At 44.3% G+C, this 21,190-nt stretch overlaps 1 protein-coding gene across 5 annotated transcripts in view; it reads left to right on the forward strand.

The window, feature by feature from the left end:
- The first annotated feature begins 16,292 nt into the window (after positions 1-16,292).
- Positions 16,293-21,190, forward strand: part of GPD2 (glycerol-3-phosphate dehydrogenase 2) — a 122,497-nt gene continuing 117,599 nt past the window's right edge. The window contains exons 1-2 of one of the 5 annotated variants that reach the window (XM_084643419.1): positions 16,406-16,607; positions 17,195-17,299. The gene's annotated coding sequence lies outside the window, so the exon portion shown is untranslated. The other 4 variants (XM_084643421.1, XM_084643417.1, XM_084643420.1 and 1 more) reach the window with 4 other exon arrangements.

Genomic DNA, 21,190 nt, shown 5'->3' on the forward strand with positions numbered 1-21,190 from the left:
ACAAATTATTATATTTGAAAATTATTCACTCAGATCTACATACTAAGGCAAACACATTATTTCGAAATATAGCAACATTTGTTCAAATAAATTATTTGCTAAATATTAATCACTCAGCTCCCATTAATTGTAGGAATTAATCTAATAGCAAGAATTTCCTTTGAGCATCAAAAGGTAAAGTACACCTCTAAGGCCCAGCACCTGATCCGGAAACGTGGGGTCAGAGATGCCTGTACTCATGCAATGTCCCGCTGAAATCAGCAGAGCGCTAAACAGCCACAAGCGTTCCCCAGTGTGGTTCTCTTTGTAGGATTAGGGTTTAGGTGACTAATGGGACAGGTTTTATTTATGTTGAATTGCAGTCGTCAAGAAAATGTTTAGATTGATTTTATGCAGGGGAACTTGCCACCGGAATGCCTTACAGGTTAGCAAGACTTGTGCGATCAGCAACTAACCCTCTGGTCATTCTCCGAGCACAAATGAAGCCCATTCGCACCCACGAGTGCTAAATTAACAGAGTTTTGAAAACTGTTATATATAACAGTATATACTTCTTGACAGAAACACTTCTTACAGTAAACCAGACTAGAGTGAATAAAAAGAAACGATCACACTACAAACAGAGGTGATGTGTGTGGAGGAGAGGGGCATGCAGGGTCATGTGCCTCCCCAGATTTGCTGTTTGGCTTGTCTGAACATGCTTATACGGACTGAGCATGCTCAGTAACACTGCTGAAGCTGGCTGCCCTGACTCTGCCTCCCACTATCAGCAGGCACAGGTTGTCTCTGACTACAAACATATTTGTACTGTTTGCTTGGACTCACACTCCTTCTTGAGCATTTGCTCAATAGTATTATATTGCATTAAGAATAAGACTAATTCTTTATTATTCTGAGAAACAATAAAACTATGAAACAAATGTAAAACCATGCCCTTTTGTAGGACTAACAAAGTTCGTACTCTTGTTCCTTTTATTTAAGTAATACACCAGATCTGAATATCACCAACTGAAATAGAAGTATATGACTGGGCCAAAAACAGTGGACACTAATCATAAACCTGTAAAGTGATTACTTAGTTGTATTATGGATTCATGCTCTCTAGAAACTGAAGAAAACTTGGCCTACCACCTAATTTCTTTCCCAGGAAAGCAAGTGCACATCAATTCGTGTTTAATGTGTCATAGAGTACAGTGGGCATTTAAAGATAGCTATCTACATAGACAGGTTAAATATATATTGTAGAGCCTTCAGCAAAGATTGTTTAAACAAAGCAAGCAAAACAATTGCTGTAATCTTTAAGGTAAGACTTACTATGTCGAACAACTTGTCAATGCGGGTTAAAGTTTTAAGGCCTAGCTATTTTGACAGTGTCCCTTCAAGCACAGTGAGAGCATAGGGACTTGTAGGACAGGAAAAGGTCACTTGGTCACACATATCTGCCTCCTTTAAGTTCATCTCAACCCCCAGTGGGCCTGTCCCAATTAATTATTTTAATATACAAAGAAAATATTTATGTAGAAAAAAAGTCTAATTAAATGTTCTGAGGAGCCTACTGGATGGCTGGCATTGCAAAAAAGATTGCTGAAAAAGAGCTGAGAACACGAAATACAATCAGCAAGATTAATATGCTATCGGTCATTTATATCTGGTAATTTTTTTGTCTCCTCAGAAACACATGTACAGTTTTAGCTCAATGAAAACTCCCAGATTTCCTCATTTCCCTTTATTTTCAGCTGCATAGTTCTGCAATGCAAAAGGTTACTAAACAAACATTTACAAGAAACATAAGATAATTTGAACTAATTTTATTTCAGTAGACAGCTATTGATTACATAGCTAGCAACCTGCATAAGCTCCTTGTGAATGTATAGGCTCCTGTGAAAGCATTTGTGTCTAAATATTATCCAAATGCCTAAGTTAATTAATTAATTAATTAAAGAGAAAACTGATCTATAATATGAAGAATATAACTTGGACAACATGGGATTCAAATCTCGTGTTTACTTCTTAAATGTATTATACTGTGACGTGTCTTTAGATAAGTTTTCTAAGATTTTTTACTAATGACTTGAACTGTTGCTGGAGAAAGTTTAGGGACAAAGTAGCAAACCTGCATGTTTGCTGGCATTGAATCTAGTCTGTTATTGTCTCCCTATAGAAAAAACAAGTAGGCTTCTGTCATGTTCTGGGATGCAACCCATAACCAGTAAGGGATTCTGCCCTGTAGCCCAGGGTGCCTTAACTGCTTGGCTGCTGTGGCTCGCAACCTGGACACCAACAGCCAGCTAACCAACATGCAGTATCCTGAGTCTGTGTGTGCTCTTCAGCCCTGCTTCAGCGCCTTAACCCCACCAGCCTTCCTACAACACAACAGCCCCACCCTGGTACTCACCACTCTTTGGCTACAACTTGAAGAGGTGACCGCAGCACACTTTCAATGCAAGAGGGAAAGGGACTCACTGATATCTGGTAGTGAGTTTCAGTTGACCTGTCCAGCTCAGTGTGCCCCAGTTCATTAATGTATCATGTAAGGTTTCATTGGAAAACTAATAACACACTGAACATTAATATTCTTGCGTACGGTAAACACCCAAGGGACCATACAAATATGAAGGAAACATGGAACTAAAATATGTTTGCCAGACAAGTCTGGGCAGTGGGTAAACAGGCTTCTCCCAGACAAAGAACAGGCCAATGTCTCTAGCCAGGTGTAATGAGAGTTGATTAGCAATCTCTTCAAGTGGCCATTTATTTGCATTTTAGTAAACACCAGTGCAGGAGGAAACCAACATGGAATTTCCTTCACAAGCAGACTCCATGTATCCTTCCTCACAGCTTGAATGAATTTTATTTTGGGGAGTAACCTTCAGAAGAATTGATTTCAAATGTTCACTGAACTATAAAAGGGAGGGCAAAGAACCCTAAGTTATCTTTCACCTTGCAAGACAAAGGAACTGAGCACTTTGGACTTTGTGGGAGATGCTGCCAAGAGGGGTGGTCAGCCATCTTGCTGGAAGATAGTATGGTAAGTATCTGACTTTGAACCAGGACTGTGGTTTTGTCAAGGCTTAGTCTCTAGAAAGCATTTTTCACTTTTATTTGCTTGTAACCATTTCTAACTCTATCCTTTGTACTTGAACTCATTTAAATCCTATTTCTTTTTGTTAATAAACTTGTTTTACTTTTAATCTCAACTAACTCAATGCTGGGTCTGAACTGAAGTGATTGTGAACGCCAGTTAAAGAGATAAGCTGTGCATTTTGTCTCTTTAGAGGAGCAAATGAACCTTATTATTCCTCTGAATGGTCCAGGAAAGGGCAGGATGTTGCAGAGTACATGATTTTGAGAAAATTCAGGACTGGGGGGTATTGGGATCATCTTGCGAGGTGTAATCAAAAAGCTGGTGGATACCAGAGTATAGCTGGGTGTAACAAGCAGGTTACTGGGATCAGAATTGCTGGTCCAGGGCTGCTTATCACACAGACACTCTATGCATGCTTGTGTGCTGGCTGGGAGTGTCCAGACAAGGGAGCTACAGCAGCAGAGCAATATAATACATAATATGAAGAGGATAACTTGGACAAAGAACCCAGGGTTACAGGGCAGGCAGTGACAATCTCTCACGGGTGTGGATTGAGAACTACAGATTCCTAAAAGCCTGTTGACAAGTCCTCCCTTTCTCCCTCTGGCAAAAAGAAAAGAATATTCATTAGGTATTGTTACTTTGTGGCACAACTACAATTATGAAAAAGTGGAAAAGAAATATCCTTAAATCATTCAAAAAATCCTGAAACATTCTTGCAAACTGTAAATGAAAAAAAAGTTTTTGTTGATAATTTCTATGGAAATTTTCAATTTTTTGCAGAAATTTCCATACCAAAAATATTGTCCAAAATCCTAAATATTTTGAGCTTTTGTCAAACTATTTCATTTTTCAAGCATTCTTTTTTTGAAGAAACTTTCAAAATTTGATGAAATTTTCCATGGAAAACAGATGCTTTTTGTGAAAAATTAATTAGTCGAAAACCCAATTTTTTGTGAAAAAACAATGTTGATCGAAAAATTTCAACCAGCTTTATTGATCATACATAATCATAGAATCATAGAATATTAGGGTTGGAAGGGACCTCAGAAGGTCATCTAGTCCAACCCCCTCATTCAGTAAGGGGCCCACACTTTCCTTGGCTTTCTTCTTGTTGCCAACATACCTGAAGAAACCCTTCTTGTTACTCTTAACATCTCTTGCTAGCTGCAGCTCCAGGTGCGATTTGGCCCTCCTGATTTCATTCCTACATGCCCGAGCAATATTTTTATACTCTTCCCTGGTCATTTGTCCATCCTCCACTTCTTGTAAGCTTCTTTTTTATGTTTAACTTTTTAAAAGATTTGCCACCACCATTTATAATAATTTCCAGAAACTGGAATAAGATTTCCACTTATTTGGGGAGATTTTTAGAAGCCAATCTTAATTTTTATTTTGTTTTTTGTTTTAAAAAGGAGCTGCAAGGCACTTTCTATCATTCCCAGACTTTTGGGCTGCTGCTAGCCACCTGGAGACAGCAAAAATGTTCCCGTTTTATACCTTATTTATTGTATCTACTGAGCCTCCACGACTGCTGCACAGGCTTTATCCCATTGCTGGCCTGTTCCCTCATTCCTCCACCCCCCAGGGCACAGAAGCCATTAAATGAGAGAATATGCTTATTATCTTGATTATATGTGAGATAATATGTTTCAGTTACTCTAAGGTGGTGATATAAGGAAGCAATGTTATAAAAAATAACAAGGATGAAGAAGCAGGAAAATCCACAGTCTCATTCCACCCTGCACATCAGCATCACCGAATTTGTGGCTGTGTGAGGTTGTGTGTACTGTTTCTTTAAAACTGTAATGGGAAACCGTGCAGCAGGGGACTCAGGAAGTTGTTAAGATCGTGCCTTTTAGGTCCACAACCCATAAATGCACCAAAAAAATCTTGTGCCCCATTATCTCCCACAGTCCCTTTTGAGTACAAAGAATTGTGGGATTTAGAACATGAGACAACTATTTGGCCATTTTGTTACATGCAGATTTTACAAGGTGGGGGATGTGGGGATGGCTGATGGTGTGAAGGGGTGCTGTGGGTGAGCACTAGGGGCACAGAGTGGTACATCTGCAGAGTGTGTATGTGGAGTGATGGTGGAGTGGGGTTGATTGCTAGTCCTGAGTGAGGAGGTGGTGATGGTGCTGCTGCTGAGGTGGGCTTTTCCCTTCCCTCTCCCTGCTTGCATAATACTTGGGACTGGAGCTTGAACAGCACTGCTCTAGGAAGCTGAGGTTGGTTCCCCAGCTCCTTGAAGCTGCTCAGTTTATACAAAAAGAAAAGGAGGACTTGTGGCACCTTTTCTTTTTGCGAATACAGACTAACACGGCTGCTACTCTGAAATCAGTTTATACAGGAGCTGAGCCATATCCAGGGCAGGGAGGAGCTACTCTCTCTGCCTTGCAGACAGGGTGGGGGAAGCAACCACAAGGAAGAGGAGGAGGGTGATAGGAACAAACAGTTCCTTCCCTAATTTGGCCTTGGTTTCTGCTGGGTCCTAGCGCCCTTATCAAGCTTCGTAGTTCAGGCTCTGACTGTGCATGAATCAGCAGGACCCTAGGCAACCGCTTTTCAGGATGCTGTTCTAAGGGCAAGGTCTTTCAGGAGGAAGTTGGGGAAGAGAGACAGAGTAGCTTTAGGGACAGTAATGGCTCCCTTATTCTAATAAATTTCCTTGTTAAGTATTAGATGAAAACAACTCTGTGATCCTCTATCATTGTCATCACGTGAGAAGCAGAAAACTCACGTAAGCAGGCAGGAATGGCTGAGTGGGCATTCACTGGACTTTCAGAGCCAGATTCTGATATCAGTTGCAGCAGTGTAAATTTGCAATATGTCTACTGAAATTATTGGAAGGGTGGGTGTATTTCTGGCAGGGACTGCATTGGATCTCAGCTCATGAAAGTGCCTTGGTTTCACGGGAGAGTGTGCACTTGAGAGTTTGTTGAGACCTTTAGCTTCTGGTTGTCGAAAGATGCAATTTGCATTTATGCAATGCATAGAGAGACTGTCTTGTGTAACAGAGTAAGGAATAACGATGAGTCTTTGTGGCACATTAGAGACTATCACATTTACTTGGGCATAAGCTTTTGTGGGCTATATAGGAGCAAGGTTGCGGAAGACTGGCGAGGAGCTAAGTGGTGGATTCAGTATGTGACTGGATGTAAGCGGAGGATGCAGGCAGTTTCAATGAACTTTGTCCGACAGACCCTGCCAAAAGACATTGTAGCATAGCTCAGCATATTTTTGCCTGTAAAAGAGTCAGTTTATGTAATAAGCATAAATTGTACATATAAGAATGCAGCCAGCTGTTGACCCCATGTAACCCCGAGATAAGCGTGGAGAATATATCACTGCAGAGGACTCCCCCCCCGGCGGAGTCCTACCTGGTCAGCTGTCCCGAACAGCTAGAGTCCCCTGCAGCCCCTCTGCGCGTCCTAGGGGATCCCCAGGCAGATTGGAGCGTAAATTCTTCCTTCCTTCAATAAAGCATAGTTTACTATTCTTAGGCCTGAGTGTCCTCCTTTTGCTGGTATCTTCCCCCCCAGCAGGCACAGGCTAGAACCCACTTAATAAGGAATGGATATTAGAGCACCTAGCAATGCTTTGACTAATACACTTTTGCATGTGACCCCCCGTTAGGTTGACAAATCTGACCATGGTAAATTCTGCCATTCAGTGTTGTGCTAGAGAGGAAGCTAGGAGAGGCCCTCATGAGCCCATTGTTAACATTCCACATCAAAATAAAGGGAAGGTTGAGGTGAGTTCCCCTGCTTCTAGCAGGGGTTGTCTCTTTTCTAGATATTGATTAATAATCCCTGCCAGAAGCATCTTATCTGTAGATTGCATAAAAATACTGCTCAAGAGCTAACTGCACTGTCAAACACCACTTATTCCCACTGCCTGCCTCCTGCAGATGGTGAAGTGCTCCTATTCTAGGAGCCTGGGCTTGGCCATTACATTATTTTGTGTGTTCTGCATCAAATAATGAGACCGGTGACTATACACTTTTAAAACCTAAATCGTGACTTTTGCATTTTTTGCTGACTAAGCCATGTTTTTTAACATGACAACAAGAAGCCTTAATTATGATTAAAATGCATTTTTTTAATGGGAAAATGAATGGATTCCCCACTTCTCCTCAAGCACTTACACCCCTGGAATATAAGGTTTATCACGCTCTAATGGGGAACATTTTTGCAGGAACTCCCTGATAATATACTGGCAACCTGTGCCTAGTGTAAAGCCGTTCAACTGGATTTCTGAATAATCAAGTGATACTTGATAACAGCAGCCAGAGAGGGGGAAAACACATTTCTAAATGTCTAATCATAGCTGTGACTAAGTACTTTTGTTCTCTGAAGGTAGTAATTGTAATAGAGCCCTCTTGAAGAAATCTCAGCGTTCAGACTCTGCTGCTATTTTCCTCACTATAAGAAAAGGAGTACTTCTAAGGTGCCGCAAGTACTCCTTTTCTTTTTGCGAATACAGACTAACACGGCTGTTACTCTGAAACCTTTCCTCACTATATATTTCTACTTCTCTGCTGTTATTATTCAAAAATGGAATGAAAAATAAATAAATTTAGTTGAAGAAAACAGTAGCAGTATGGACAGATTGTCTTCAAGAATGGAGCTCTTATGATTAGGGGTCCACCAAATTTGCAGCTGTGAAATTTGCATCTCAGACCGTGAAATCTGGTCTCTCTCATGAAATTTGCTCTCCAACCGCCCAGCTCTGAAGGCAGAGCAGAGAGTGGGGGCTGCTGCCCCGGGGTGCCAGCTCTGAAGGCAATGCCGTCCTCCAGCAGCAATGAAGTAAGGGTAGCAATACCATGACCCCCTAATAGGCTTGCAACCTCCCCTTGGGTGCAGGCCCCTAGTTTGAGAAATGCTGCAGAGAAATCCCATGTTTGTCATGGGTTGGTCATAGCATAAATAGCAAATTTTGTGGATGTGTAACAGAGCTGCAAAAATTTGCTATTTATGCCATGACCAACCCATGAAAATTGTGTGATTTCTCCGCAATTTAAGTCGAGCCCTACTTATGATATAAAACTTTGGTATATAGTCAAGAATTGATAATACTTTTCTCAGTATTCCCTTGCTAACAAAAAGAAACTGCCTCAAGGTTTAAGGACAAAAGGTGAACTCTTCCTTAACCCAATACCTGCTGAGCACTTGATTCTGGGCCATTTGAAATTCTGGTCCTGACGTACATCCCAAGCAGCAAACTGCATGAAGAATTGGGAGATAATAATGTAACCTAGACATTAAATAAAACAATATACTCAAAGGGATGATTTTAAAAAAAATATTTTAGGGCACCTAATTTTCTGTTTAACTGGGAAAAGAATCTGTTTTAATACTGTTTCGGTCCTGTACCTTTTAACTTATGAACCTGTCCTTAGCACAGCCAAAAGGATTTGACAAAAACTGGATGCTCAACAGAAGTTTTCTAATTAAGGTGGGGCAGGATTATATCTTTTTTCAGAAGAGCAACTCTGCCCCTTTCCCTACTTTTTTCCACTCAGTCATGATTTTGTTGGTTTTGGAGGGTTCATGAAACACAGAAGGTTCAGAGTTCAAAATGTGCTCACTTGGGAAAAATGTACATAATTATCTTTTAGATTTATATAATGCCTTTTATTTTGAATGACCCAGAAGCACTTGACAAACTATATGCATTCATACACCACCACTGAAATGCAGCAACCTTCCACCACAGTGAGAGGATAGAATTTTAGTCAAAGATACTGACAAAGATACAAAACTACATTAGGGGTTTTAGTGTCCACAAGAGATGGACCAAGCTGCAAACTTCAGATCCAGTTTACAACCTCTGCAAAGTTTTGATGTATATGTTCAGTTTGGAGTTTTGTTTTTACCTATTATAATATCATGGGGTATTTGTAAATTACGCATCAAGGTTTGGATTTTGAACCCTACTGTTTGCCTTACTTCCTTCACCTCCATGTAAAGTTCGGGGCTTTTGGTTTGGGTCTAACTCTGTACATACAGAGAAGACAAGCTCCTGGTTGTTAAGTTCTCATCTGAAGGATCTCCACCCCCAAAGCAAACTGCATGGTGCCTAGTTTATCTACCCCAGAAGGGCAAAGGGCTGAGCTGGCTCTAAGGGAATTCAAACTTGATGTTCTAGGGTATTGAAAAATTCCAACTCTCACGCCAATGACTTTTCCCCCCTTTTAAAAAGTATTTCCGTCTCTCTATTTTATTTGAGATATTTAGGCTGCCAAAATTGGAAGCAAAGACTATTACTTACTTTGCAAAATTTTTGAAAGCCAACACTGAGTATGGAGAAAGTGTTTACTGCTTTTCAGTGATCTCTAGAGATGTGACAGCCACATATTATTAGTTCAGCTTCCAATTTAGTTCATCTGGTTATATCAGAGCTAATGTTTATGTGCAACGGGAGAAGGATTGGATTTCTGTGGACTCCTCAGATGGGACCTGCTGCTGACATTTAGCTGGCTGCCAGGAGACTGGAGCATGCCCTAAGGACAGTATGTGAGGGCAGGAGATGGGCCCTATCATCGATTTGCAGCAGCAGTTTATTTTTCTGTGCCTGGTAGACGACATGACTTGTCCTGCACAGAAAGCATGTTGACTAGGCATTGAACAGGGAAGTACAGCAAGGAAAGTAGCTCTTGGGACGCAGCCAAGAAATGTGGTAAGGGGCAATCACTGCTCCCTTCATCCCAAGAAAGCAGGGGTCAGTAAAATGCATGGTCTTTTGGGCAATCCTGCCCTCTCAGATCCCAGTTCCCTTAAGCAACATATCTAGGCTGTGCATGGACAAAGACAGGCTGACAGGGAGCTTGGGTGTATATAAATAGCCACAGAATCTGGTTGCCTCTGAGTCTAGCATGGGATTTTAAGTGGACTTCACCTAGTGAAAAGACCCCCACTGCAAGAGCTAAAGATTAGCATCGGCGCTGGCAGGCATTCTGCACTGAATGGCTTCAGCTCCTCCCAGGCACAGTGCAGGGCAGCAGCAGCCAGTTTGCAAGGGTCAGGCAGTGCTTCCTGCAAACTGGAGCCAAGCGCCTGTCCTCCTCTTACTTGGGCTTTCCCATTATATTGGGTGAACGAGATGCCTGTTAATCAGGCAACAGTGACCGGGCCCCCTTGGTCTTGTGCGTTTCTTAGTATCTGGAAAGCCCATATGCTGCTGCTGTGTACTGTGAGATCACAGGTATTGGGGGTGCTGGCTGGATGCTGCATCGGCTCCAGTGCATCCACCACCACCTCCTCCTCCAGCCTAGGGGGCAGAGAAACAACGAGGTTTCCCCATCAACAGAAGGGGGGGGCACAATATTCAGCTAAATAGCTAGAGAAATTAATACAGGAAAAGAAGGGGGGTCAAAACAAGGGATCCAGAAGGGAACATCAGACAATCCCCACTGCTCTAAGAAGGAATCAAGGTTTTGAATGGATCCCCCTCCAAGGAACTTTGCCCAGATACATGCTAGAATGAGTGCTCAGAGAAAGGCCCCAGAGTGACAGGGAGAGCCCCTCCATTCGTCTTCCTCCTAGACCTGCAAAATGGTCATTTGGGCCAGTGCCAGGAGGAGGCTGAGGAGGAGACCCTGAATATTTGTAGGGACATCATGGATGGGGTATGAAAAAGTGCAGCCAAATTTTAGTAACACATTTTGGAGGAGGTGTCAGCAGAAGAGAGGCTGCAACTTGTTGCACTGTAGATAAGTGTGTGCCAGGGTTTCCTTCCCACAGCAAGATTCAGGGAGCAGGGGAAATCTGTAAACCACATCAAATCCATGGCCGTGCTCACAACCCCACTCCACACAGGAGCCACCAACTGATGTCCCTGGCACACTGTGGAACCAAAGTGGAATACAGGCTGGCCCACCAGAGACCTTAGCTCTTATATAGAGGTGGCAGATCCTGACACTTGGGATCATGGTAGGATTAGAGGGCTGTAAATACAGTGAGGAGCATGAGTATGTATCGATATTCCCAAAGTGTAGCACAGAGACAGACTTTCTGGATCTCATACTTGGGTAGGGTGCTGGAGGCCTGACAGTGGCCTAACATCAAGCTCCAGAGGGCCAGGGGATACAGATTGGTGGGGAGCACTCTCTCACAAGACTTGCTCAACATAAGCAAGAGGTGTGGGACAGGGAAGCTTCATTTTCAGAAGCACAGTGGGAGATGAAAGGATGAGCAGTCCCACGTACTGGACAAGCACAGTTCAGTCCATCCAGTTCCACCAACTGAACTCTATAGGTATGTCTACACTACAGCTGGGAGCAAGCCTCCCAGCTCATGTAGACAGCCTTGCATTCATGGGGCTTGAGCTAGTGTGCAATAATAGCAGTTTGGACACTGTGGCTCAGGCTGGATCTTGGGTTCTCAAGTCTCCTGACCCATTCTGCTTGAAAGCCCAAGCTCCAGCCGAGCCACAAAATCCACACTACTATTTTTAGCATGCTAACTTGAGCTCCATTAGTGAGAGTTTGTCTACCTGGGCTGGGAGGCTCACTCTCAGCTGCAGTGTAGAAACGACCCTACTCTGGTGATGCCAACCAGGACCAAACTTTAGAACACTAAGGGGAACTCCATCACTTGCACACAAAGGTAGGGGTTGGGTATGAGGGGTTAGGCAAGGAAGCCCTTGCCCCTGACAGCCTGAATAGACCTTGTTATATAGACCAGCTTCCAAGTCCTGGTAAAAGACCAGCAGCTCAGAGAGGTGTCAAGGGAGACCTGTCAGTTGATGTAAGAGAGCTTTGTACACATACCAGGCCCTTTCCACGCTCTCCCAGAGGGAGGCTGAGACCAACTGAGGAGATCCAGTGCTTCTCTGGCCAGAAGAAATCCAAGACTTTCCTCTGGTATTAGTCACATTACTCAGGAGTGAGCTCAGGGTTTTGTGCTGGTGCCAAAGTATAGATGGGATCAGTTATTTAATCACCAGTGTCCTACCACTGAGAGGCAGACTGGAAAAGTCCAGGCCTTGATATCCTGGACTCCAGTTCAGTCCAATTGACAAGTGGGGAGGGATTAGTGACAGAAATATGGATAATGAGAGAAAGTAGTGGATGTGTGTCCCACTGAATAGTACAAAGCATAGGTGGGAGGGAACCCAGTCCCAAGCATCAGGGGAAAACTCTTGACCCAGATGACACTGCTGGAGGAGGTCACTCTGTAGATGAACATGCAGGCATACACTCTCACCAGATTTTCTGTGTACTGAGACACAAGGGGCATGTTGTTTGCATAGGCCAACATTACCACTATCAGTCTGGCTCCTGAAGCACCTACCTGATCATCTGCCAAGGAAGAGACAGAGGAGGGGCTCAGTGGCAAGGGTGTAAAGTTGTGTGGACAGAGGAGAGCCCTGACACTCCCTGGATGATGACAAGTTAGGTCAGGTCCCTGTTGAGGTTGACCCAAGACTTCACAGAGCTGTGCAGCACCTGAAAGAACCCCTCAGTGCAGAGACCAAATCTGAACACCAGCAGAGTTTCCATGGGATACCCTTTCCCTGGCCAGAAGACCACTCCACACATACCAGATGTAGCACAGCCCAGACCAGAAATGAGTTATCAAAAATACTCTGACCTGAGACGACATAGGTCTGGTTGGGGTGGATCAATACTGCCAGCACAACCTTCAGCCACAGTAAGATGGTCTTCATTATGACCTTGTGGAGCAGGAATGTGTGCAGATATTCGCTGGGTAAGGCTCAGCGACAGACCAGCTGCGTGGTATGTAGCCTGCTCAGGTTGTGCAGCATAGTGATACTGGGCACCAATTCCTCACATCACTGAGATCCCCTTTCTTTGGCAGAAGAGCTAACACTGCCCATCTGCATGAAAGGGGAGTGCTCCACTCCCTACGGATTCGGGTTGAGACACGGAGAATGTCTGGAATGAGGACATCTCAGAACACTAACGGGTCAGTCCATCAATACCTGGACATTTATTGGAGAGTATCCTATGGAGGACTTTCAACAGCTCAGACAGAGTGAGAGGAAGCTCCAGTTGGACCTAGTCACCTGGGCTGACGCTTGGAAGTTCATCCCAAAGGACCTCGCAAGTTTCATCATTTGTCAGATCCAGAGGGAACAGATCAGTGTAAAAAGCCCTTTCTCTTTCCCAGTCACCTCTGGATCTATAAAAGGGAATGCCATCCTCTGCCAGGAGGCAGAGAAAGTTTTTGGAAACCCTCCTCTTCTGTAAGGCATGATCTATTCTCTGAAGCACTTTGGCACATGACCATATGAATGAATGTATCACAGGCATGGTGGTCACCAAGGGCCATAAACTTCCTGCATTTCTCCAGTCTGCAGAGGGATGGATCATTGGTGTTGGTGACCAGGCACCTCTCCAACTCTATCATTTCCTATCCCAGTGCTGCATCCTTCCACAAACTGGTCCCCTTACTGTAGTGGCAGCAAGAGAACTGTGCATGTATCCCACCATCTCCTTCTCTCCATGGTAAAAGCACCCTTCTGTCCTTGCCAGGCCAGCCAGAACTCCTGTGAGGGTTCTATGAAGCCCACTATGACAGAGTGGCAGTATCCTACAGCTGGCTTACCACACTGTGGTCTTTGTAAGTGCTCCTTCATGGGCCAAAATGAAGATGTCAGTGGTGACCTAGTACCTCTCACTCTTCATATAGCCCCACAATTCAAAGTTGATGTTAAAATCCCTCTCTTGGACTAGACACTCAAAAGGATCAAAGATAGCTAAACACGATAGATGCTTGCTGATATAAATACACTAATTTTGGCTTATGGGGGCATAGATGTCCTCAAATCCCGCCCACTGTATGCTCCTGGAAGTGCAGCAGATGACTCAGCACAATCTTGGTGACCCTCAGCTCTTTGGACGATAGGTCCAGGAGAAACAGGGAAGCTACCCTGCCAGATAACCTGGTGAGGTGACTGAAGTGCACACTATTCTCCCTCCTTCCCACATTCCAACAACCAAGTGGACTGGGCAGGCACAGTGCTGTGAGTCTTCTGCATGATTATCATAGAAAATTCCCCCATCCAAAAGTAGGAGAGTATCTAGCACCTCCTGCAACAGTGGGGGCTGCACTGTGCTCTGCTTCATAGGTGAACAGGGAATCGTGGAAGCAATGGGCCCCCTGGTACTATGTTGAGTACCACTCCCATTCCCTTGCTTCCTACAATAGGGCCCTCACAGAACTGAGGAAGCAGTGGAAACTCCAAAATTCCTGGAAAGCAAGCTTCGTCAAGCTATGCACCTGCTCCAGGAAATGGGGTATAAGTCCTCCTGTGGAACAGCACAGGCAAAGGAGTCTGTGGACTCAATTAAGCTCACTGACTCACAGTCATCCTCTGTCAGACTTTCATCACTTTTGCTCTGCCTGTGGGGACAACTCCCTTCTCCACAGTGACAACAGCTTGGCCTGGCACTACCTATACCACATAGGCCAACCTGTCCCTCAACATAGGTGTTAGAGACAGAGAGAGCAAAGCAGCTACAGAGGGAATGGGAGAAGGAGAAAAACAAATATAGCCTCCTGGTGACTGTCCCCTGCAGAATGAGAGGACTACCCCAGGGCTGTTGAATATGGGAGGTTAGTCAACACCCCTAGATCAACGATGGGATCAACAATACCACAGCAATCTTGGTAAAGGTATCAACAAGGAACTCCAACCCATCTTTGTGGCTGGAGTCTAGGAGTTTAACACCAGGGACTGGCAGTGCCACAGTGGACTCAGCACCCACTGACTTGGTTTTGACATTCCCCTTGGCAGGCTCAGAGTCCCTGAGCAGTTTCAAAGGAGCTCAGGGACAAGCTGCTCCATCTAATGGCATCCCAGAAGGCCCAAAGTTTGGCCACCAAGCTCTGTTACCCACCAAACTGGTCATGACAGCGAAGAGGCTACTACTGTCAAGCACTGGGCCAGAGTCTAGGCCAGGGGCAGAATCAGGGTCAAGGACTGGGAGAAGAGGAAGCACTACAATGGGATGACTAGGGTCAGCCCAGGGCCTCAATATCCTCAAAGATGGCCTCTAAGTCCACAGAGTTCCCCCTATAAATCACTGAGGAGAATTTGACCTTGGCACCAACTGGTGGGAATGGTGTTAAAGGCGGGGGGATCTCACCCAAGGCCTATTCCACCAAGGACTCCAAAGAAAGGAAGACAGCAACTTTGTCCCCTTCTGCTACCTCCTCAGCCATTTCCATCTGTTGGACTGTCCTAGGGGGCAGCATTTCAGAGGCAGCTACAACATCGTCTCTGAATGGTGAGTGGGAGGCTTGCTGCAAACTGTAGAGAGTCACTTGTCTGAGACTCGTGCTTTGGCTTTGCCTTCCGCCTACAATGCCCACACTGAGAATTAGGTGACCACCAGGAACAGAAAGCCAGAACCTGGTCCTCCTGTCAAGGTTGAGAAAGGGGCATCAGTTGCTCTAGGCAGAGAAAAATTGGTAATTGGTAATTAGTGGCTCTGGCAGATGGTAACTCTGCAGCCACATGGTCCTAGGACTGTGTACTCCTGGACTTATGGACTGGGTGGAAAATCTGGAGGTGGTGGTGATAGACGCAACCCCAGTCCCCGTAGATGGGGTGGCTGTGATCAAGAGTTCTTTCTGGTAGGCCCTTGCCTTTGCCCTTAGAAGAAAAGAAAGTGCTGACAGTGGAAACTTTGTCCTTGAAGGGAAGGCTGATGACATGGAGTGGAGAGGACAACAGTGTTGACCATGGAATCCCCTTTCCCCCTCAGCCTCTGACTCATCTGGGCCAAAGGGGCAGAAGCCTTATAGGGGAGGGTGGGGGCTTGCCACGGTGGTGGGAGAAAAATGGGGCAGTGAACAAAAACGATAGCCCGCCCTCCTTCCTAGGAGGCAGGAGGGTCCAAACAAAAGAACCAGGGGAACCAGGGGAATATTAGTGACCTGCCCCTCCCGGCCGCATGGGGATGGCTAGAGAGAAGAGCTCAAGGCAAACATGGGAGGTGGAGGAGGGGAAAGAAGTGTTCAGGAAGGGGCAGACACGGGTGGGCAGAGGGGAAACAAACGGTTAGAGGAGGCCCTCAGTTGCCAAGAAGGGGGGGTGGGGATCTTCTTGGGCATATGAGAGCAGAGAGAGGGGAGAGAAGGGGCGTCAAGGCATGCGCCCCCCCCCGCCCCAAAGGGGGAGGCAGCAAATCCAAATTGCATCAAGGGGACAAAAGCAGCGACGAGCCAACAAAACAGCGCAAGGTGGGGGAGCAGGACTGGCCACTGTGGCCAGAGACCCTGGTCCAGGGCAGGAGGTCGGGGGGGATCAGAGCGCGCGCACCCGCCCGCCCGCAGCAGCAGCCGCGGCCAGTGCCAGAGCAGGGACAGCTCTGCGCTGTTCCCCTTGCCGCTCCTTCCAGCAGCAGCAGGAGGAGGTTACTTCTCAGTGTCTGGTTACCAGAAGACACGCCTCGTGTTGCCTGGAAGCGTGTTGAACTAGGGGCTGGACGGGCAAGTACAGCAGGGAAAGCAGCTTCTGGGAAGCACCAAGAAGCACGGTAAGGGAGATGCACGGATTCCTGCATCCCGGAGCAGCGCGGGCCAGTGCTGCACAGGGCCGAGTGGGGAGCCTACCCTCCCTGCTCGGGGAAGAGTCGCTTCCTTTAGGCAACAGCTCCAGGCAGTGCGCGGACAAAGACAGGCCGACGGGGGAGGTATAAATAGTCACAGAATCAGGTTGCGTCTGGGCCTAATGGGGGGTGTTAAGGGGGATTCACTAGTGAGTGCTGAGGCCATAGTGCAAGGGGTAACGGCTCCATCCTGCACTCGGTGGCGTTAGCTCCTCCGGGCACGGTGCAGGGCACCGGCAGCCTGTCAGCACAGGCTGCGCCGTGCTCCTTGCAAGCCCGGGCCCAGCGCCAGAGCGCTGCAAGGAGCTCATCCTCTCCGCCGCCTGCCCGCGCCTCGCCGTTCCATTGGGCGAAGGAGACGCCAGTTAAGCCGGCGGCCCCGGCCCGACCCCCGTGGACTTCCGCGCTTCCTGGTACCTAGAAAGCCCGTGAGCCGCTGCTGAGCGCTCAGGTACCGAGGCTGCTGGCTGGAAGCTGCATCAGCCCCGCTGCATCCACCTTCTCTTCCATCCTAGGCGGTAAAAACCTTGCTGGAAGCATCGGCTAGTATTACGGGGCAGTTCCTCGTGTTTCAGGGAGCAACAGCCTGACTAGGCTCCTTGCCAGCAAATTCCCTCTTTGTAAGTGTCCGTGCTATTTTTTTAAAAGCTGCTTTGCTTTAAGTTGACTTCATGTCAGTAATATAATATAGAGGGGTACTGGGGGAGAAAAATTGAAGCATACCACCTCACTCCATTTAAATATAGTGGGCTGGCAGAGCTTTTTTGAGAGGGCACTCATCGGAACACTGGTAAGTAATCTGATAAATAATTTAATATTATATGTACATGTAAAATAATAAAACAAGGCTTGGCAGCACAATTGATATTGTCAAGCAGCTGCTGCCCTGGCTGGGCTGCAGGAACTACTCCACCTCACCTTCTTGTTATTTGGCAGAATCAAATAAGAGCACAGCTAGGGTGAAAACATTTCCTTTCTGAGCTGTCATCATCAAAAGGCATTTTTATGCATGAGGGGCAGGAAGGGTTTAACTTGTGCAAACTACGGCCAGGCAACTTCTTCAGGACTCAGTTACTAAATTTTGTTGTGTCATAACTCCGATGGATTGCGTTGCCTCTTGCTTCGTAGATAAAATTGTAATGGACTTGTCAAAACTTTTGTAGGCGGCAAGTGACGTTTTTTGCTTCAGCATTTAATTCTGATGTAAGTTTATATTTACAGTTGTGGATCCAGGGAGGGAGGGAGAAACACTGCAAAGTGTTGCTCAGTGGTTTTAAAAACAAACCATGAACAGGGTAATATACTTGTTATGAAACTAAGTGTAATCACTCAAAGTTATATAAACCATCCTTATACATTTACCCATACTTGCAAAAGTTCTCATTTTTACAACCCCAACAGATTATTATAAATTTCTTGGGGATACTCATCCTTTCAGATCACACGATTAAACAGGGATTTCACAGTGGAATGTGTTCTGTAACAGAAACTCCAGTTGTTACTTAAGAGTTGAAAGTATTTACATTTAAATTTTAAAAATTGATGATACATTACAAACTTGTGTAAGGTGCCTTGTAGCTACCTCTTTTTTTGCATCACCTCATCCAGTAGTTAAGTACACTGAGTATTTATTAGTATTTTGAAGCTCTTGTTTTATATAGTGACATTTCAGACAATTCCCTAAACATTGTGGAATCTGTTTGGTTAACTTTTCTGCTAATGAAGCATTCTACTATAGTTAAGTTGGTGTCACTACTGAAAATGTCTGTTATATATTGCACCTTTTTTTTTGAAAATTCTAATTGACAAAAAAGTAAATGTTCTATAACAAACTAATAAACATAGCGGAACATTGATTGAGTCTTGCTTTCCTATTGGATACCATACAAATCTAACTTCTAGGAAGATGGATACTGGCCACAGAATACCATATTCATGGTAACATTGCTGAACTTTTGAAAATAAAGGGAATTACTTTTAATTTGAGTTTTAAAAAAGATTTTTATGGAATAAAATCTTTTGAGTTGGGTATTTCTGTATAGTTAATGACCAGGTGGAGTTCCTTGAGCTTTTCTCTCTTCTATCCAGCCACTTGCTGCTAGGGAAGTGTCTTGTGTGAAGGCCATTAGGACACACCCTCAATTATATGAGCTATTTCCCAAGGCTTGAAAAATTTATCAGATCTACCTTCCTTAGGACTAAACCTACGTAGAGGATGATACTAAAGATAAACTTGAAGCTAGCCCTGTACCCCGGGCTGCTGATAAGAAGTAGGATCTGTCTCTGTCTTTGGACTCTCACTGTTCTCCACTGTTGGGGCAAAAATAATTCTGTTTCTTTTCCCCTAGCAGCTGCCTTTTCTCCATCCTCTGTCCTGTTTTTTGTTGTTGTTTTTCAACTCCAGTGCCTACTGCTGCTGCTTAGAGCTTTCTTAAGCAGCAACAGAATGAAATTGACAAGACTAGGCATTTGCACTGCTTCTACTCAATATCCTCATACCAATTTCACACTAATGCTGTTTGAAAAAGCACTGAATAAGTAGCAGGGCACTGGAGTTCTGTTTGTAGACTCAGACAACACTGTTACATTTGGAAATTCATCTTCATGACCATAAGGGGCAGGTTATTTTTATATAGAATCTTAATTCTTATGGTTCCTAATTTATGAGGGAGAGTTTCCTTGTCTCTGGTGACTGAAATTGTCAAGCCGTGGATACCTCTTGTACAAATATAATTGCAGTAGTGACACTGGTCTCAGACTCATTCTACTTTGTGATTCTTACCCATATTTATCACAGATGCTTTTCTTATATTCTCCCTCTCTCTCCCCCCTCAACACATATATACGCATACACACACTCTTTGGATCAAAGTTTGAAAATAGTTGCTGGCAGTCTTCAGAAAGCTGGCTGGTCATATTGTGCTGGCTTTCCTTATTTCCAGCTACGAAGTCACTTTAAAAAACAGCTAAACTATATTAAATACTTTCCTAATATTACTTTCCCACGTAATGATCACTGTAGTTGCTACAAGACAGTTATGTGATTATAAATGAAAGGGGAGGTGTTTGATTGCAAATGGCAGGAGAGTTTGTCCACGAGATAGTCTCTCTATTTAGATGTGGTCCATCCTAGGACAATTCTTGAACATATAAGAGGTATCATTGATGCTATATATTAATTTTGTGTATGTTAAAATAATGAATGCAACAGATTTGAGATTTAAATTGTCTGAGGTCAGGAAATTCAGACTTTGACTTTCCACTGGAATTGTAACTGTGTTACTTTCATGGGCTCTGTGCATTTTGCTGGGTCTTTCATTCCATGATCCCAGGTGTGAATATGTATAGATTCAACTTAGCTGATTGTCACAGGGGCTATATGGTTTGTCATCTTAGGCTAGTTAGGCCCATCTTCTGAGTACTGATTGGTAGTATTATAGATAGCACTTATCAGATAAGTGAATTTAAATACCTAGGATCAATGGTTGCTGAATATGGTACCCTCCTGAGTAATGCCCAGCATTGTACCACTCTGGTTGGTACAAATGGCAGGAGATGTCTCTGTGATAAAAAGATGCCAATAAAGTTAAAAGGGAAGAGTGTTTAAAACTGTAACTTGACCAATCCTATATGTATAGAACAGAGACTTGCCCCGCCACAAGAAGAGAAATGAGTGTGCTCTCCAACACGGAAATGAAGATGTTGAGATGGTCAAATGGTTGGACACTCTGTGATAGGAAACAAAATGAGGTTGTGGGGGACCTAATGTGGGTTGTCTTGACTGAAGACAAATTGAGAGAGGTGAGGCTACGTTAGTATGGGCATATCTAGTGGAGACCCAGGGGTTATATTGGTAGTGATCGTAGATGGAAGATGACTAAGGGGAAGGCTAAAGTCTCAGAACATTGACCAGATATCAATGGACCTTAGGGAGACAAATTGTATAACAGCCAGGCATACAAGCATGAGTTTTGGAAGAAGGCTATACAAGTTGCTGACTCCAGATAGGGAAATGGCAAGAAAGAGGAAGAAGACAACTTACCCGATAAACAGTATCTCAGTCACATTTTAATACAACCGTTTTAATTTTGTTTCACTCTTTAAAAAATCTCTTCTGCTCACCGAGAGTGACAAAGCTGATAAGAACTATAATTTTCTTTATTTATAAGTCATTTTTATGCTATTAGATCCTTGAATTCTTCAACATTGTCAGATTATTTATATAGCTATGAAGAGACTAGCCAGATCCTCAATGGGTATAAACATAATTCCACTGGCTTAAATTACCAGTTTACACTAACTAAAGATTTGGCTCATGGTTCATATTTTCAAAAATGGCCTCAAGTTGCATCATCCATAATTATATAACCAAGTATATTCATTATGCAATTTTCAATGACCAAGTTTTTTTTGCCTTCAAAAGACTCATTTGTACATAAAAGTTTATTGTCGGGGCGAAAATGCTTGTCTAATTCTGCTTCTGATGTCAGTGAATGTGTAGATGAGGATTA

The sequence above is a fragment of the Lepidochelys olivacea genome (assembly GCF_965140295.1).
Source record: "Lepidochelys olivacea isolate rLepOli2 genome assembly, chromosome: 11".
NCBI lineage: Eukaryota > Metazoa > Chordata > Testudines > Cheloniidae > Lepidochelys > Lepidochelys olivacea.